This window comes from Cnephaeus nilssonii (assembly GCF_951640355.1).
Source record: "Cnephaeus nilssonii genome assembly, chromosome: 1".
Taxonomy (NCBI): domain Eukaryota; kingdom Metazoa; phylum Chordata; class Mammalia; order Chiroptera; family Vespertilionidae; genus Cnephaeus; species Cnephaeus nilssonii.
Window position 1 is genome coordinate 36,083,267 of NC_137072.1, and position 17,495 is coordinate 36,100,761.

The 17,495-nt window shown below is 45.3% G+C and overlaps 1 long non-coding RNA gene across 1 annotated transcript in view; it reads right to left on the reverse strand.

The window, feature by feature from the left end:
- LOC307097013 overlaps positions 1–17,453 on the reverse strand; it is a 44,596-nt gene extending 27,143 nt beyond the window's left edge. The window contains exon 1 of the long non-coding RNA XR_013813327.1: positions 17,343–17,453. This is a non-coding gene — a long non-coding RNA (uncharacterized lncRNA). The remainder of the gene's footprint in view (positions 1–17,342) is intronic.
- Between the last annotated feature and the right edge of the window lie 42 nt (positions 17,454–17,495).

The following is a 17,495-nucleotide window of genomic DNA, read 5'->3' on the forward strand; positions in this document are numbered from 1 at the left end:
GGTCAAAGCCAAAATCAAGTGTGGGCAGCTGAGTTGAGCTGACCTGGGGCCCAGCAGGGGCTTGGGAGGAGGCAGTCAGCCCCGAGCAAACAGCAGGGTCCAGGATGGGGGCCCTAGCTCTCTCAGCAGAGTGCCTGTGCCCCACCCCACAAAGACAGAAGGAAAGTGGCCATTGGAAGAGCCAGCAGGACACAGCGGGTAGGAGGGGCGGGGGCGGGGCTAAGCTGTCATGGAAAACCTTGTGGCAGACACTGGAATTCACCTCCCAGCAAGGTTTTCTTTGCTTAAATAAAGTCACCCTAGACACCCAGCGTGAACAGTGCAAAGCTAATTACTGCATGTCTCCTGTTCTCGCAGATGCTGATGCTATGAGATAACCTGAACAGGATGTTGCTCACTGGAAGTTGACTTTTTGGTATAAAACATGTGTATGGGGTCACTCATGTTGTTGCAAATGGCAGGATTTCCTTCATTTAAAGCTGACTAATATGCTAAGTGAAAGAAACTGAAGGACAAATAGACACTGAAGGACAAATACTACACGATGGTGCTTATACTGTATGTATATGTTTATATATATATATATATATATATATATATATATATATATATATATATATATACTGAGTGGCCAGATTATTATGTGTTCAGAGATCATAATAATCTGGCCACTCAGTGTATGTGGAATCTAAGAGTCAAACTCAGAAGCAGAGAGGACTGGTAGTTGGCAGGGGCTGGGAGAGGGGTAATGAGGAGATGTTGGTCAGAGGACAGATTTTCAATTATGCAAGATGAATAAGTCCTGGAGAGTACTCATAAGTGCCATAAGGGTAGATCTTATGACAAGTGTCCCCTCACGATGCCCTGATCAGGGCATCCACATGAGTCTCTGTTGTTTAGATGTCATTTTTATGTCCTTTATTTTTTTCATGGGAAACACTATTCTCACATCATTGTGATTCTTCCCAACTTTTGTTCATTTGACAGAGCTTCCTGATGTTTGGCAGCAGCCAGAATGGGTGGGATAAGATGTTGATCCCTTCGGTGGACAGGTGAGGCCTGCGGTGCAGTCACCCTGGGTGGGTGGCCAGTGGCATTGCCTGGTATGCTCCACAAATAGAGTACACATTGCTGTTTCCTGTGTGTGCCACAAAATGGGAAAGGTCAGGAAGCCCTGCCTAATGGTATAACCTTTGTTTGCTGACTTTGGGTTTTGCCTCTTAGCATTCAAACTCTAAAATACTTTCTCTTTCAAAAACACTCAGCTCTTGCACATGAAATGGACCTGGGGTTTTACGTCATGACCAATAGACAAGAGTTTAAATATGATTTGAGACTCAGTCAACTGCTTGGTTGTCTCTGTGTTACTCTGTGATATCCCTTTGCTGCAGCACAAGTAGGTCCCCAAGACAACAGAGACGCAGACTCTTAGAGGTAGGAGCAGGCAACAGGGGCAATCCTCTTTGTCTCCTCCTTTGCGCAGGCCCCACAGGAAAGGTGTCGTCACCCTCCCAGAGCACTTTTGACTCTTTGGCCCCGCCCTTCCAAGTCCAGAGGCTGCCTCCTTGGGCACTGCAGCCAATCTTGATGGGCTGGTTCCCCAGAAGAAAATAAAAAGAGAGAAGCACTCCCGGTATCATCAAGAGATCAGAAAAGAGAAATAAGTCTCTCCACTGGCAGAGCAGCACTTAGCAGGGAGGGAACTGTTTTTAGGAAGCTGCAGTCCTGATTCACTCCCCCTGATAGACAATGCGTGCTATTTGAGGTCAGTTGCTCATCCTTTCTGTGTCCCAGTTTCCTCTTGTGCAGAACAGGCACTAATCATACTACAGCATGTGTTGTGGAAACGGGTGAATAATCCGGCCTCCCACAGAAGATGGATGCTGTGAAATGTGAACTCAGGAGCAATGATGAATACTTATCAGTGGGAGGGGGGAAGTCTTGCTCAAATACCGAGTTTCAGTATTGGCTGTGGAAATCCTCTTAAAGGAAGAGTCTGTCCTTGAAGGACATGCTTCTAACAAAAGGAACGGGCAGACAGAGCACAGCAAGTTTCTGTGATTCATGAGAAGCCTCTTTCCCACTCATGTCAAGTTCCCGGGGGTGTCTGTAAGGAAGAAAATTAAGCCCTTCGCTTGCTTTAGGTGGACTCAGAATGCTAACGTGGTGTATTTGGAAGGATCTTCACACATCTTCTGGTTGCATGGTCTTCAAAGTTTGAAGAAAAGGTTCTACTGATGTAAACCAAACAAGCGAGTTTTGAGTAAGACCAATACAGCACACAGACGTGCTCAAGTAAGAGTGGAGCTGTTCAGGCTGACGCTGAGGCTGGGACCACATTTGGCCCCTCAGCACCACCCTCCTGCAGTCCACAGTCCAAAGGACCCTCCTCAGAGCCCCCAGGGTTGTTCTGATGACCTAGTTTGAGAATATCCTGACAAGGTCTCTCTCCTTGACCAAACCCTACCCAGCCCTCTTAACTCTTTTTCAACCAGGCCTCCATTTTTGGACTTCCGTGTTAAATCTCTGCATTGTCCAATTTTAGCAAGAATCCTGCTAAGTTGGGTTAGCTACAGTCTCCATCCTCCATATCTGATCACCCTCCATATCTCATCAGCCTCAATATCTGATCGGGTTCCTTAACCTCCACCATCTCCCAGGTGATGTCTGATCACCTGGCCAGCCTTTAGTAAGAATCCTGTTAAGACCATTTAGCCCAAATCCCCCCACCCCTGGTGTTTCTTCTTAGTCGTCTTCCATTCACCAGCCCCCACCTGCTGCTGGACTATAAATTCCCACCTGCCTATGCTGTATTTGGAGTTGAGCGCAGTTCTATACTGGGATCTCTTTTCTCCTATTGCAATAGTCCTGAATAAAAGGTGCATTTACCACTGTGACTACTGTCCAGCTCTGATTTTTCTTTAATAGTCCCAATTAGCTTAACTTTCTCATTTGATAGATAAGCCGACAAGTTTTGACAGGTGAAGTTACTAGAACCTGGGTGTCTTGATTCCAGGCCCAGGTCATGTCCCCCTTCACCACACTGAGAATGGTGGAAGCCATGGATAAGGGTGTAATGGAAGTGGTAATGGCAGGGAGTCACAGCAGGGAGGCAGGGGGAAGATAGACGGAACAAAAAGATGGATATAAGCAACATTTTCAAAAAACCAAGGGGGCATACCTGACTGAAGGAGGTCAGTTCCTTCGTGTATAAAAGAGAGTGCAGACAAAAGGAAAGAAACCCCTTTCCAATATTAAGAGGAGATGATGACACGATCTGTTTTGGTCCTGTGAGCGAGAAGATACATCTCCGTGTTACAAAGGGGCAGAGATTACTGAGATTGCCTACAAACTGAAATAGGCATTTTGTAAAATGCTGTTTCTTAAGTTCATGATAGGCTAATCTCAAAGTTATAATATTTGGGTCCTTCTCTGGAGTTTTTACTAATCAATCTGTGAACTATCTGGGATGGTTAACCAATAAAGGTGTAGTGATTCTCGATTTTCCTGTTCCTGCTTTGCCCACCCCCATTTCTGCCATGTGTCCCCTCGTTGGTATGAATGTAGAAGTCTTTAACATACCCGAAAAACTCAATTTTACAAAGCTGTATGTACATGTACAATATAAGGCATTCAGTGAGAATTTCAATCTTCGTGGAACAAATTCAATCATATCAATAAGTATTTTCTAAATTTGATCCAAGTTCAAACCCTTTCTCTTTAAAACACCTGAAAGCAGAAAAACAATGTTACTGGAGGACAGTGTGGCAACAGGTACCAGAGGCCATCAACTATGTTCACATCCTTTGATCCAGCAACTCTGCTTCCAGAAAGTCATCCTAGAGAAATATCAGACTTGTACAGAGACATCTATGAAAAAGGCTATTCATTGTGGCATTATTTATAATATAAAAATTAGAAACAATTTAAATGTCTGTCAAGAAAGATTGATTAAATAAATTATGGTAGAGATATATAATACAATAGCATGCTACTATTAAAATTATTTATAGGAGAATATTTAGTGTCATGCAATTATTTATAATTTACTAAAGGCCGGGTGCACAAACTCATGCACAGGTGGGGTCTGGCCAGCCTGCCCCGATTGGGGTTTAGAGGGGGGGCAGGTCAGGGGGAAGGGCCTTGGGTGGTTGGCCAGCTGGCCCCACCCCCTGGTCAAAATCCCAGTTGAACTCCCGGTTGAGGGGACATTTGCATATTAGCTTTTTATTATATAGGATTAACGAGAAAAAGCAAGTTGTAAAAGCAGGCTGTAAAACATTGCACTGTCTTATTCCAAGTTTATATCATATGTTATAAAATATATACATTAAGAAAATATATAACTTAGATATAAACTGAGACCTCTCTACTTCTCAAGCTCTAATGATAATTGGTTCAGTTCCTTTTCACCAATTCCATGGATTGTGGAAGTTCAAAGCCTTCCCTGAGATTCCTACCATTTCTAAGTAGCAGGGTGAGAGGAAGACACCTATGTTATCATGGCTACACCATGTTGACCCAGTTGTGAAACTCAGCCCCATCTTTAATTTATATAGAATATGATGCACAGACACCCACACATACTGATACACACACACAATAGCACAAAGCACCTGAGAGGGTGGAGGGAAGGGTGGAGAGGTGGAGGATGAGAAAGGAGGAGTTTCTATTTCAGCTTGTAAACCACTTTAGATTGCACCTTTAAATTCAGCTTATTCAAATTCAGTTTATCCAAATAAACATGTAAATTTTTTAAAATGAAAAAAAGCACTGGATAATGACAGGGATCAGGAAAGCAATGGTTTGACAGATGTAAATCTAGGTATTCAAGTGCCCCAGGTGGCAATGCATGTGGCTATTGTTGTGGAGACATCCCTGGATTGATTCTAATGAATGCTTTGCACATTTAGACCAATAGTGAAAAAAATCAATTTATCCCAGAGTTCTCAGAGCTTATTTCCCACATAAGGTCCCGACATTTAAAATGGAAAGGAATTCATTCAAAAATAGAAATAGGATTCTGACCCAAACAAACTAATAGAAGAGATTTGCTACCAACATACTTGTTATAAAAGAAGTGATGCTTTTTTAGTGCATGTAAGATAGGTCTTCAAAGCACAACATATACTTTAAGAAAGCAAAATCAGAGGATTGGATAGGGGATTGAAATCCCCTATCCAATGGGTCTGCTCCCAACTTATGCTTCAACATTTTGTTATCTAAATATCAATTTCCCCGTGAAAGAGAAAAGAGCTTGAAAGGCAGCCCAGCCCAGCCCAGCACTCAGCCTGCCCTAGTCTGCTTGGGCTGCCATAACAAAGTACCACAGAGTGGGGGGCTTACACAACAGAGGTGTATTTCCATACAGTTCTGGAAGCTGCATGTTGGAGATCAGGGTGCTGGATGGTCAAGTTCTTGATGAGAACCCTGTCCCAAGTTTGCAGACAGCTGCCTTCTCACTGCATCTTCGCATGACAGAGAGGGAGAGAGCTCTGTTCTCTCTTTCTCTTCATATAAAGACATGAATCCCACCATGGAGTCCCCTCTCTCATGAGTTCATCCTAAAGGCCCCATCTCCAAATGCCATCATACTATGGGTTAGGGATTAAACATAGGAATTTCGATGGGTTATAGCTCACTCCATAGCCCAACTCCCAGACCTTCTTCATTTGGAGACCCATGATATCAAGGCTACATCCATAGTCTGCGATCATAGATAGGGCCCCTCATTCAGAGAAAGCAGGTGTGGTACCTTGCCTTGTCTCTCTGGCCAGCTGTAATCTTTGAATTTGATTTAATAACTCTCTTACTTTGCCCACTGACTTGTCCCTTACATTTCTGTCATCCACAGATGGTCAATATGACCAGTGAGGCAGAATTCAAAAGGAGCCCCATCTTTTTACAATAGTTTAGAAATAATTCAAGTAGTGCCGGCTCTATACTTTTGCTTGGTTAGGGCACCCTCATGTGTTTCTAAAGGGAACTACCATTTAAGTTATTTGAAAAATTATAACCACGTTGAATCAATTATCCATAATGTTTGCCTTCACTGAGCACCTGCTGTAGCTAAAGCGTCGTGGTGGCAGATATAAAGATGATTAGAATGTAAATCTTGCCCTCAAGAAGCTCACAGTTTAACAAAGAAGATAAGACATGCAGAAAGAAATTTGAAGAGAGAGGCAGAAAGCAACAAATACTTTTAAAAAATGTATTTTTATTGATTTCAGACAGGAAGGGAGAGGGAGAGAGAGATAGAAACATCAATGATGAGAGAGAGTCATTGATTGGCTGCCTCATGCATGTCCCACACTGGGGATTGAGCCCGCAACCTGGCATGTGCCCTGACTGGGAATCGAACTGTGACCTCCTGGTTCATGAGTCCATGCTCAACCACTAAGCCATGCCAGCCAGGTACAACAAATACTTTTAATTGCTCAAGAGAAAGTGCCATGGAAGGCTGGAAGAAGGCAAAATGAATTCCATGGTAGATACTGTATTTGATATTGACCTTATAGACTGGGTCTCATGGAGGGCCAGTCATTAATTGGTTCACTCATGAATTCTTTTAACTAATGGTAAAATGAAGTCACTCAAGCAGAAAAATGAAGGCGTTATGGAAATAATAACAAGGAATTTTGTGTTATGGGAGCATAAATTTGTGAAGGGTAATAATTTAAATTAAGATAAAAAACTTGATGTTAACTGTCATTGAAAAATAAAATATAAAATATGTTTTAAAAATTAAAAAATGATCAAACAAACTTGGACTTCTCTGGGTGACAAAGTGGGATCCAGGGAAGGCACTTGAGCAGAGGAGAAAAGATCACTTACTCTTTGATTTATTCCACGAATATTAGTGTGCCTACCAGTGGGAGGCACAAGGTGTTGGGTACTGAGTGTTGAGAAAAACACACATGGGCCCTGCTATCACAGAGCTTATAGCAGGGAGAAATTATAACGAAGTATTCATACAAATAAAAACCTGATTAAAGATTATGATAAGGCAGATAATGAAAAACAAGATCCTGTAAAAGAATACTGAGGGGTTGGAACCTTAATTGAAATTGAGGGTCAGGGAAGTCTTCTGTGAGCAAATGACATCCTGAAGGACCCACAATAGCCAGGTAGAGATTTGGGAAATGAACCTTTAACACTTGCATACAGGCCAGAAGAAGAAAGTAGTTTCCTGACCTCAAGAAACTGGAAAAATGCTGATGTGAGTGGAGGGCAGGAACAAGAGAGGGGGTGGCAAGAGGTGGCATGGAGGGAAAGGCACTAGTTCATGCTGACCTTACATGTCATGGCAATGAGCCTGGATTTTAAGCGCCACAGGAAACTGGGGAGCAACTTGACTGTCTACAATATGTAAACATCTCTCTGGCACAGTGTGAAGAATGAGACATGGGCAGCTCTGGGACACCAGTAATGAGGCCTCTGTGGTTGCCAGGTGAGATAGTGGTAGTTACACCAAGACCACTGTCAATGGGGATGGAGAGAAGGGCTCCCAGGAGGCTAATCTGGCCACAGTACGGATTACAAGGGAAAGGCTAGAGGTGAGGGGGCCATATTCAGAGGGCACTGCAATTGTCTTAATAGGGCATGGGAGTGAGACACAAGAGGCTCCTAGGGAGGTCAGTATGTAATTTGAACCAGCCTCATCCAAACTCTGAGGGTGAGGAACCCCCAAGCTCCCAGTCTAGAGAGAAAGAAAGTGTAGGAATGGCATTCAAGGAGACATGAAAGCTCTGAGCCTGTGTAGGAATAAAAAGAAGATGGGTGATCAAGTGAGGGCAGAGGACGGGTTTGGATTGGGACCTCTTGGCTTTGGGGAACAAGGACAATACCTGATTAGGTATCAAGATAGGAGTAAGAAATAAGGCCAGAAACAGTGGTTTAATTAGATTGTGATTCTCTAACTTGTGCCCAAGCTAAGTTTCACTTGGGGGATGGGAAGAAGATATGCCTAAGGGAATGGGGCTGGAGCTAGGGTGCAGTGTAAGGAGTATGAGGGTATCACTGTGGGGAGGGAGGAGGGGGATTGGAAGAGAAAGACAACATAAAGGCACCTAGAGCTCAAGGCAGTTCCAAACAATTCAGATGGAAGTTACCAAAACTAACTCCCACCTATTTTGAAATTGTATTACATTATGTCATATAAAAATAATAGCAGCCCCAAAAGAATAAAAAAGTGAACATTAGACCTAAAACCATAAGAAGAAAACATAGGTGGTAAACTCCTTGACATTGGTCTTGGCAACAATTTTTTGGAGTTGTCATCAAAAGGAAAGGCAACAAAAGCAAAATAAATAAACAGGCCTACACCAAACTAAAAAGTTTCTGTACAGCAAGGGAAACCGTCAACAAAATGAAAAGGAAACCTACCAGCGATCTCACTTATATGTGGAATCTAATGAACAGAATAAACTAACAAAGTGGAAGCAGACTCATGGATTTAGAAAACAAATCGACAGCTGTCAGAGGGGAGGGGGTTGGGAGCTGGATGAAGGGATTAAACAAAGAAGAAGAAAAAAAGAAAGACTCTTGGACACAGATAACAGTATGGTGATTGCCAGAGGGAAGAGGGTAAAGGGGGGATAAGTAGTGATGAAAGGAGATTTGACTTGGGGCGGTAAACACACAATACAATATACAGATGATGTATTGTAGAATTGTATACCTGAAACCTATATAATTTTATTAACCAGTGTCACCCAATAAGTTCAATTAAAAAAAAGAAAGTTCCTCAAAATTAAAAACAGAACTACCATATAATCCAGAAATTCCATGTCTGGGTATTCATCAGAGGGAAACAAAATCACTAACTCAAAAAGATATCTACACCCCCATGTTCATTGCAGCATTATTTACAACTAGAGGCCCGATGCATGAAATTCGTGCATGGGTAGGGTCCCTAGGCCTGGCCAATGACCAGGGCTAATCTGTGGGGCGACTGGCAGGGCAATCAGGGGGCCCCCAGTGGCACCTGCCTTGGCTGGCCTGGTGCCGCCCGCTCACCGGCCCTGCCCCCCAATGCTGCCGATTGCCTCCCTCTGCAGGGTGACTGGTGGGACCTTTGAGGGCCCCCCGCTGGCACCCACCTTGGCTGGGCTGGGGCCTGCAGGCTGGGGGCAGCTCCTGGTTGAGCGTCTGCCCCTTGGTGGTCAGTGAGCATCATAGCAACCAGTGGTTCCACCAGTAGTTCTGCCGTTTGGTCAATTTGCATATTAAGTTTTTATTATATAGGATAGCCAAGACATGAAAACAACCTACGTGTTCATCAGTGGAAGAATAGATAACATGGTATGGATACACAGCCAAAAAAAAGAAGGCAATCCTGCCATTTTCAACAACATGGATGGGCCTCGAGGGCATTACGGTACGTGAAATAAGTCAGACAAACGCACAAAGACAATATGCTCTCACAAGTAGAATCTAAAAAACAAACAAACCAAAATACACAACTGAAATTATAAATTCAGAGAACAGATTGGTGGTTGCCAGAGGCAGGGGTGAGAGGTCGGCAAAATTGGTGAAGGTGGTAAAAAGGCACAAACTTCCAGCTATAAAATAAGTTCTGGGGATGTAGTGTACAGCATAGTGACTATAGTTAATCACATTTATCTTTAACTAGAGGCCCAGTGCATGAAAATTCATGCACTGGAGGTGGGGCGTCCCTCAGCCCGGCCTGCCCCCTCTCATAGTCCGGGAGCTCTCAGGGGCGGGAGGCGACCTGGTGATCAGGGGAAGGCGACGCCCCATCACACCTCTGCTGCTGCCACTGCTGGCAGTGCAAGCCTAGGCCAGCCCTGGTTACCTGAGCCTCGGGCAGCCCTGGGTGGCTGGGCAGCCGCCATCCGAGGCTTGCCTGTGCTTTGGGCCGGCCCTGAGTGACTGGGGGGCTGAGAGGACTGGGGGACTCTGGAGGCAGGGCTGAGGGGACTGGGTGCCACAATCTTGTGGCTGTGGGCACTGCCATCTTTGATGGCGGGGCAATCAATAGCATATTCCCTCCTTATTGGCTGTGGGCGCCGCCATCTTTGCGACGGTGTGAGGGTTAATTAGCATATTCCCTCTTTATTAGATAGGATTGAAAGTAATTAAGAGAGTAAAGTTACTAAGAAAAATAATTTGAAACTATGTATGGCAATGGATGCTAATTAGACTTACTGTGGTGATCATTCCACAATATAGACAATTATCAAATTATGCTGTACACCTGAAACGAATATGTTATATGTCAATTACATCTAAAAACAAAAACCTTGAACTTTAGAGCTATTCAGCTCTGTACAGATGCACACAGACTTAGAAGGCTGACACACCATGGGGAATTGGTTCGCACCTACTCTCTTAATGTTTTTCACTCTGTAAAGTGCCCAAAGCTCTCCTCAAGAATCACAGAGAAGTCAGCTCTAGCTTTTGCAAGCTCTGAAGTCCTTAGCACAGGCTCAGAGATAACTTGCTAAGGTCATTAAAAGAGTAAGCTACTAACTACCAAGAACTAAACTGCTCCATCCCTCCCCCCTAGAAGCCAAGTAGAAAATTGTCCCCCTTCCAGTTAAGCAAACTCCCTCCTTCTCTCCGCCCGCCCCCCCCTCTCCCCAATCCCCATCATCACCACCACCACTACCACCACACACCACCACTACCACCACCACCACCACCACAGCTCTCCACCGAGGCTCTCTGGGATATTGGAGCAATAGATCACTCCACATTCACAGAGGAATGTTCCATTTGGCTAAAGGTTAACCTGTTTGATGGTAGGATTCCCACTATTTTCCTTTCCTCTTACAGTTATTGAAACATAATTTAACCTTCTCTTCGAGTGCTGGTATTGTAATTACTGGGAGGTGTGGTGTAGATGGGGGAGGTGTGAAAGACGGACCAGTAGGTTCCCGCCCCTGCCTGGGCCCTGGCACTAGTTCTTCCCAGGCAAACAGGCTCTGTGGTCTGTTGTCCCTTCCTCATCAGGGGATTGTGAATGTTGAGCTGCATGGCTCTGCGGCCTCCACATGACTGTCTTTTTTAGCACCATTTAATGGGTCAAATGTTCAACATTCATCTCCCAAATGACTCCTTGCCTCCAGAAAGTTTCCATCAATGCCATTATTAGGATCCTTTAACTTTCTCAAGCTCATTCAAAGTGTTATCGATAGCCACGATGCATGAAGCACACACCTCTTCATCAGTTTATATCACTTTTCCATATCCTTTACCTAAAATTATTGGCTTTGTTTGGTTGGCATCTGAGCAATCTCAAGAACATTCACTAAGTGGGGGTAAAAGGCAGTTAATTTCAATCATGCACTCACCCTTCCTCCCTTTTAGTTTGTAAATGTTCAACCAACTTAAAGCAAGGGTCTTTGTGAAGAAATTTTAGGTTTGCAAAAGGCGTTTGGAAAATGACTGGTGGATTATAAATAAAATATGAAATAAAACTGGGGCACTGCAAAGTACCCACAGTTGTGTGAAATAATGAAAGATCTAAACATTTCTGGTTTATGGGTGATTGACTCTCCTGTGACTTTTTTGGGAGGGACCGGGGGCAGATATGAGGAGAATGAGGATGAAAGCTAGCACTGGCGAGCCAGCTGGATGCCAGAGGGATCTCAGCTGAAACTAAGCTCCCACAGGGCACCTCTGAACCGTGTCATTACATGCCTGTCTTAGACTGGCCTGAACTTAATAAAAAAGAAAGTTCAAAAACCACTCCATGTGTAGCTGAAAATCTGCCCTTTGCTTTTCTTTCTCTGCACCCCGAAGAATTCTGATACTTCCTTCATTCCCACAGCAAGCCTGAGACACCAGGTTCCCCAGAACTGCCATTTGTTCTGCGTTCTGTCTGCAAAGTTCTGCCAAGCATCTGCGGGTCTTGAAAGGAAATGTGAAACGTAGCAAAGACACATCTGTATGGCTAAGACACGTGGCACAGGGAAGGAGCACATAAATCAAAGGCAGAGAGAAGCCTGTTGGCAACCTGGAACTAAATTGTGTCAGGGAGAAGGCCCACGTGGAAAAAATAGATTAGAAGGGCACTGAGCAAGAGAGAAGAAAGACAAGCTGCCCCTACCAAAATTAATGAGAGGCAGAGGGGGCCTGGAGAAAGAGCCTACATGAAAGACTCTTGCACTGCTGAAGGATGGACAAGCATTCCAGCAAGTGACATCAACTCCCGCCTGGATAGTGCGGTGGCTGCCCATCGCCATTTCATCACTCTCAAACCAGAGCTGCGGACTCTGGAAGAGATGAAGGGAGGAAGGAGACATGAAAGGGATGGGAGAGCAGGGGTAGGAATTTAGGTGAGCGTGGAAACCTGCATCCCAGCACCATCTTTTAGGTCACCTCCAGAGCCCAATCCCACCGCGCTAACTTCTCTGAACTGGGATGATGAATGACACCTGCCTCACAAGTTATCCTCAGGTGGCATCAGGAAAGCGCCATGTGCAAGCGATGGCACAGAGGGGCGTTTCTTAAAGAGCAGCTGTTTCTATTATTAAATAAAATTTAAAAGCAGGTGGATGTTGTCTCTGAAACAGTTCTGCCAAGCATCTGTGGGTCTTTGAAGGAAATATGAAACTCAAAACCCAATATTCCTGTTAGGTCCTCTACTCCAAGTCCTGTGTTAGGATGAAGCAGTCTCTTCCTCTCCCCGCCTCCCATAATTTTTTTTTTAAATTTAATACTTATCTAGTACTAATTTAACAAAGGCAAACACAAACAAGCAAAAACTAATGCCAGAAAACTCCATGAACATACAGCCCCTACCCTTGCCAACAATAACAATATCTAACATGCAAGTTTGAGCCTATCTGGACCAGAATCCCAAAAAAGCAGGTGACTTTGATGAATGACTTCAATGATGTGATTCTGGACCATCCTGAATGCTTCCACTCGAAATAAATGAGCACTCCAACAGCAGCTGCCCAAACAATAAAATTATTCCCCTTTACAGACTGCCATGAGCACCAGAGGTTGAAGGGTCAACTGGAAATATCAAAAACCTTATTAGAATCAGGAGCTTTCAATTTTCATTGACTGTCATAGATTGTTCCCTGCATTGTCACAGACAATTGCACTCATCAAAGACGTTGAAAAGCCAAAAGAGAAAACCCCGAGATGTGTCTTTTTTAAAGCACAAATATTAGTCTCCGAGAAATCTAAATAGCCTTTGCTTGTCAGATCTGCTACAGAGCCCATGCTCAAGCTACCCTCTGGGCAACATCCCTGTTTGGACTCCACTGCTCTCCGTTGTTCTCATGGGGAAATGAGCATGTCCCACTGAGCCCACGAGACGGTACTATCAGTACTTTGTACTAACCTTAGTATGAAGGTGAGAAATGTACTTGGCTGCTGGACTCTGGACCATGATGGTGATCATTCTGATCAGACTTTTTGATCCTGCATGACCTGCAGCCTCAGGGAGTATGCTCTGCCTCTTCGGCAGCACATGACATGACTAAGAGGATAGATGTAAATCTCAGGTGTTTTTATTTATGAGCTTAACTTCTATTTCAAACTGTCATTCTGTCTAGTGGCAGAAACTTCACCTAAGCCGATTTGGAGTTCTATCCCCCACCCCTGAATAATAAGTATGAGTTAGTTTAGAACACAAAGGCTCTTTGCTTGGGCGATTGTGCTAGTCATTAGGTAGTCACTACTAAAAAAGATTCCAGCTCTCTTCTTCCAAATATATAGGAGGCTTGTAATTCCCCAGACACCTGAAGTGTGTCCACATGACTTGCTTTTGCAAATGAGATGTGCAAGCAAGTGGCATTTCCAGAAGGAAACTTTAAGTGTCAGTCCATACTTCTCCCCATTCTTTCTTTCTTTATTTTTATTTTTTACTAGAGGCCCAGTGCACAAAATTCATGCACAGGGGATATGTGTCCCTCAGGCCAGCCTGCACCATCTCCAATCTGGGATCCCTCTCACAGTCCAGGACTGCTGGCTCCCAACTATTCGCCTGCCTACCTGCCTGATTGCCCCTAACTGCTTCTGCCTGCCAGCCTGATCACCCCTTAACCACTCCCCTGCCAGCCTGATCGATGCCTAACTGCTCCCCTGCTGGCCCGATTGCCCCTAACTGCCCTCCCCTGCTGGCCTGGCCACCTTCAACTGCCCTCCCCTGTTGGCCTGCCCCCCCCCCCCAACTGCCCTCCCCTGCAGGACTGGTCCCCCTCAATTGCCCTCCCTTGCAGGCCTTGTCCCTCCCAACTGCCTTCCTCTGCAGGCCTGGTCCACCCTCCTCTGCAGGCCTGGTCATCCACAACTGCCCTCCCTTGCTAGCCTGGTTGCCCCTAACTGCCCTCCCCTACTGGCCAGATTGCCCCTAACTGCCATCCCCTGCTGGCCTGGTCACCCCTAACTGCCCTCCCCTGAAGGCCTGGTCGCCCCCAACTGTCCTTCCCTGCTTGCCCAGTCACCCCTAACTGCCCTCCCCTGCAGGTCTGGTCACCGCTAACTGCCCTCCCCTGTTGGCCTGGTTGCCCCCAACTGCCCTCCCCTGCAGGCCTGGTTGCCCCTAACTGCCATCCCCTACAGGCCTGATTGTCCCCAACTGCCCTCCCTTGCAGGCCTGGTCCCTCTCAACTGCCCTCCCCTGCCAGCCATCTTGTGTGTTGGAATGATGGTCAATTTGCATATTACTTCTTTATTATATAGGATTCCTTTGCCAACTTTCCAGACAGAGGTTACTCCAATAGGTCCCTAGGTGAGGACAGCACTGACCTAGCTCAGAGCTTTCAGCTGATCTGCAGTAGACCTGTAGCATGAATGAGAAATGAGGCTTTGTTATTGAGCCACCTAGCCTGTGTTTTGTTGTTTTTGATACCTCACCATATTCTAGTCTACTTACAGGTAATGGCAACCATCCAAAATGTCCTCATTCCCACCTTATCTTCAACTTGTCAATCTGTGGGGGCAGTGAGAAAGGCACCCAGTGTTAGACTAATTGGGTGAGGCCCGACCTGGGTTCAATAACCTTGGTATTTGAGTTCTGGCTAGGAAAGAATTCAGAGCCAAGATTCAAACTATAAGAGAACATTTATTTAGAAAATCAAAGAGGTAAAAGAAGTAATTGGTAGAAGAAATGAGCTGAGGAAACAAGTTATGGAGGCAAAGGAAGGTCAAGGTGATGTGCTTGATGGGATGGGGAGGAGAATGGGGAAGGGTAAGGTGCAGCCTTGCTCCTGGGAGAGCAGCTAGGTCCTCCCTCCTAAAGGTTTTAAGGGTGTCATCTTCAGGGACAGTCCCAGGGGAAAATCTCCATAGACCAGTGGTTCTCAACCTTTTTAATGCCGCGACCCTTTAATACAGTTCCTCATGTTGTGGTGACCCCCAACCATAAAATTATTTTCGTTGCTACTTCATAACTGTAATTTTGCTACTGTTAATGAATTGTAATGTAAATATCTGTGTTTTCCGATGGTCTTAGGCGACCCTGCTAGCAGTTCTCAACCTGATGGTCTTAGGCTCTACAGCAGCGGTTCTCAACCTGTGGGTCGCCTAAGACCATCGGAAAACATAGATATTTCAAAAACGATTCATATAACAGTAGCAAAATTACAGTTATGAAGTAGCAACAAAAATAATTTTATGGTTGGGGGTCACCACAACATGAGGAACTGTATTAAAGGGTCGCAGCATTAGGAAGGTTGAGAACCACTGCACTAGACTATTAAGCAACTTTCCAGGTGTGTCCTTTCAGGGTTGGGATCTCCACTGATTGATTGGTTGGCACCAGGGCAGAGGGTCATTATTCAATGCAGCTGGTTCTGAGGTCAGCTGCTTGTCTGATTTTGCTGCTTCTCTGGGCCTGGATCTGAAAAACAACTGAGGCTTAGATGTTATCTCCAGGGAAGAAAGGTCCAAACCGCTTGACCATCAATATGCTAAAGGAGGAAAGGTAACCATGGGGATGAGGTCTCACCCTACAGTTGTACATTGCTAGGCATCCAGGGCTGTCCACTTGGTGACCTTCTGTACCTGGCCCATCATCCTTGCTCTGCTCATGTCTGTCTAACTGCCTATACCACAAATCCACACTGGCTGAGTCATCTTCCATTCCCCACCTCAAAGCCTCCTCAGGTCCAGACCTCTCCCAGCTGTCTCTGAGCCCAGTGCAATGCCCAATTGTCAGAGCATCACACTGGGCCATGTGAAATTCTAGGAGGTGTTCAGGCTTATCTGCCCAGGCATTCCATGCCACCTGGAGTCTCATGGAATACTAACAAGGAAAATGAGCAAGCCTGCCTCCTCTCTAGCTGGGGCTTCCCACCATTCCCACTTCTCCAGGAGGTTTTGGCCCATCCCTTTTCCAAATCCTACAACAGTTGCCCTCTTCTAGCTTTTCCTAAAAGCTCTACTTGCCCTATCCTTGTCCCCAAAACCTGGGGAACCTTAATCTGGTCTCAGGCAGAGAGCTTTGTTCTGACTTACCAGTAGCTCCCCCCACACCCCAATCTATTATGCCTGTTTGGTGTTTTCCAACCCCCCATCTGCTGGACTTTTACAACTCAAAAGCCAAGAATTGCCTCCTGTTTGTCTCTGAATTCTGCCGGAGCCCTTCATCCTTGGAGGCAATGAATGAGAATACACCAGGTTGTCTGAATGGAGTGGAGACCCAGGAAGTGACCAAGGTGCAGGTGATCTCAATTGACATTTCAAAATATCCTTTTGTACATGTGTTCTGCCCAATTATGAAGCTGAGAATTAATAAGAGCCTCACTGAGAGGAACCCAAGGTGTGACTATTTTAAGCCACTGTACAATCTCAATGGCACCATTTTAGTATGCTTTTGTACAATTGTTATTCTTGCAAAAGTCAGTGTGAAAGGTGTGTAGGCTCTTGGGCATGATGTCTCTCCAGAAAGCATATATAAGATATTTGAACAACGACACCATCTCTCCTAAGTTTCCTGCACATCTCCAGACTTTGAGAATTTAATACAGGCAGCAGTTAACTAACAAATGACAATGAAAACATTCACTTCATACTTAAGCTTTAAGTGTAGAACATGCCCTGTCTGTGGCAGCCACTTAGATCCTGAAAGGGCCTCCCATTCTTCCCCGGTGCATTTGAAAAACTCAAGAAATAAACGTAGATCCTAGGGTTTCTCTAAGGGAGGACATAAAGCATTCAAAAGTCAACGCCTGAGTGGGATATACCTCACCTCCCGAGCTATGATCATCTGCCAGGCCTGGCGGTTTTTCATGGGTGGGGTGAGGTAACAAAGTGAAGTCACACCACTCACCACATAACATTCATTTTTCTAATCTAGGCAAACCACCACATTCTTGGTGTTGGTGCAGAAAGGAACAGACCAACCCACTCCTCACCTCTTTATCTGGCCTTGCAAGGCAAACAAATCGCGGAGATCGCCTACAGGTTGGCCTGGCCTCATCCTTTCGGGAGCCGGGCACCTGTGGCCGGAGTGGAATCCGGGACCGCGGAGGCGGATCAGGAGAGGAGGGCTCAGGGGCGGGGCTTCA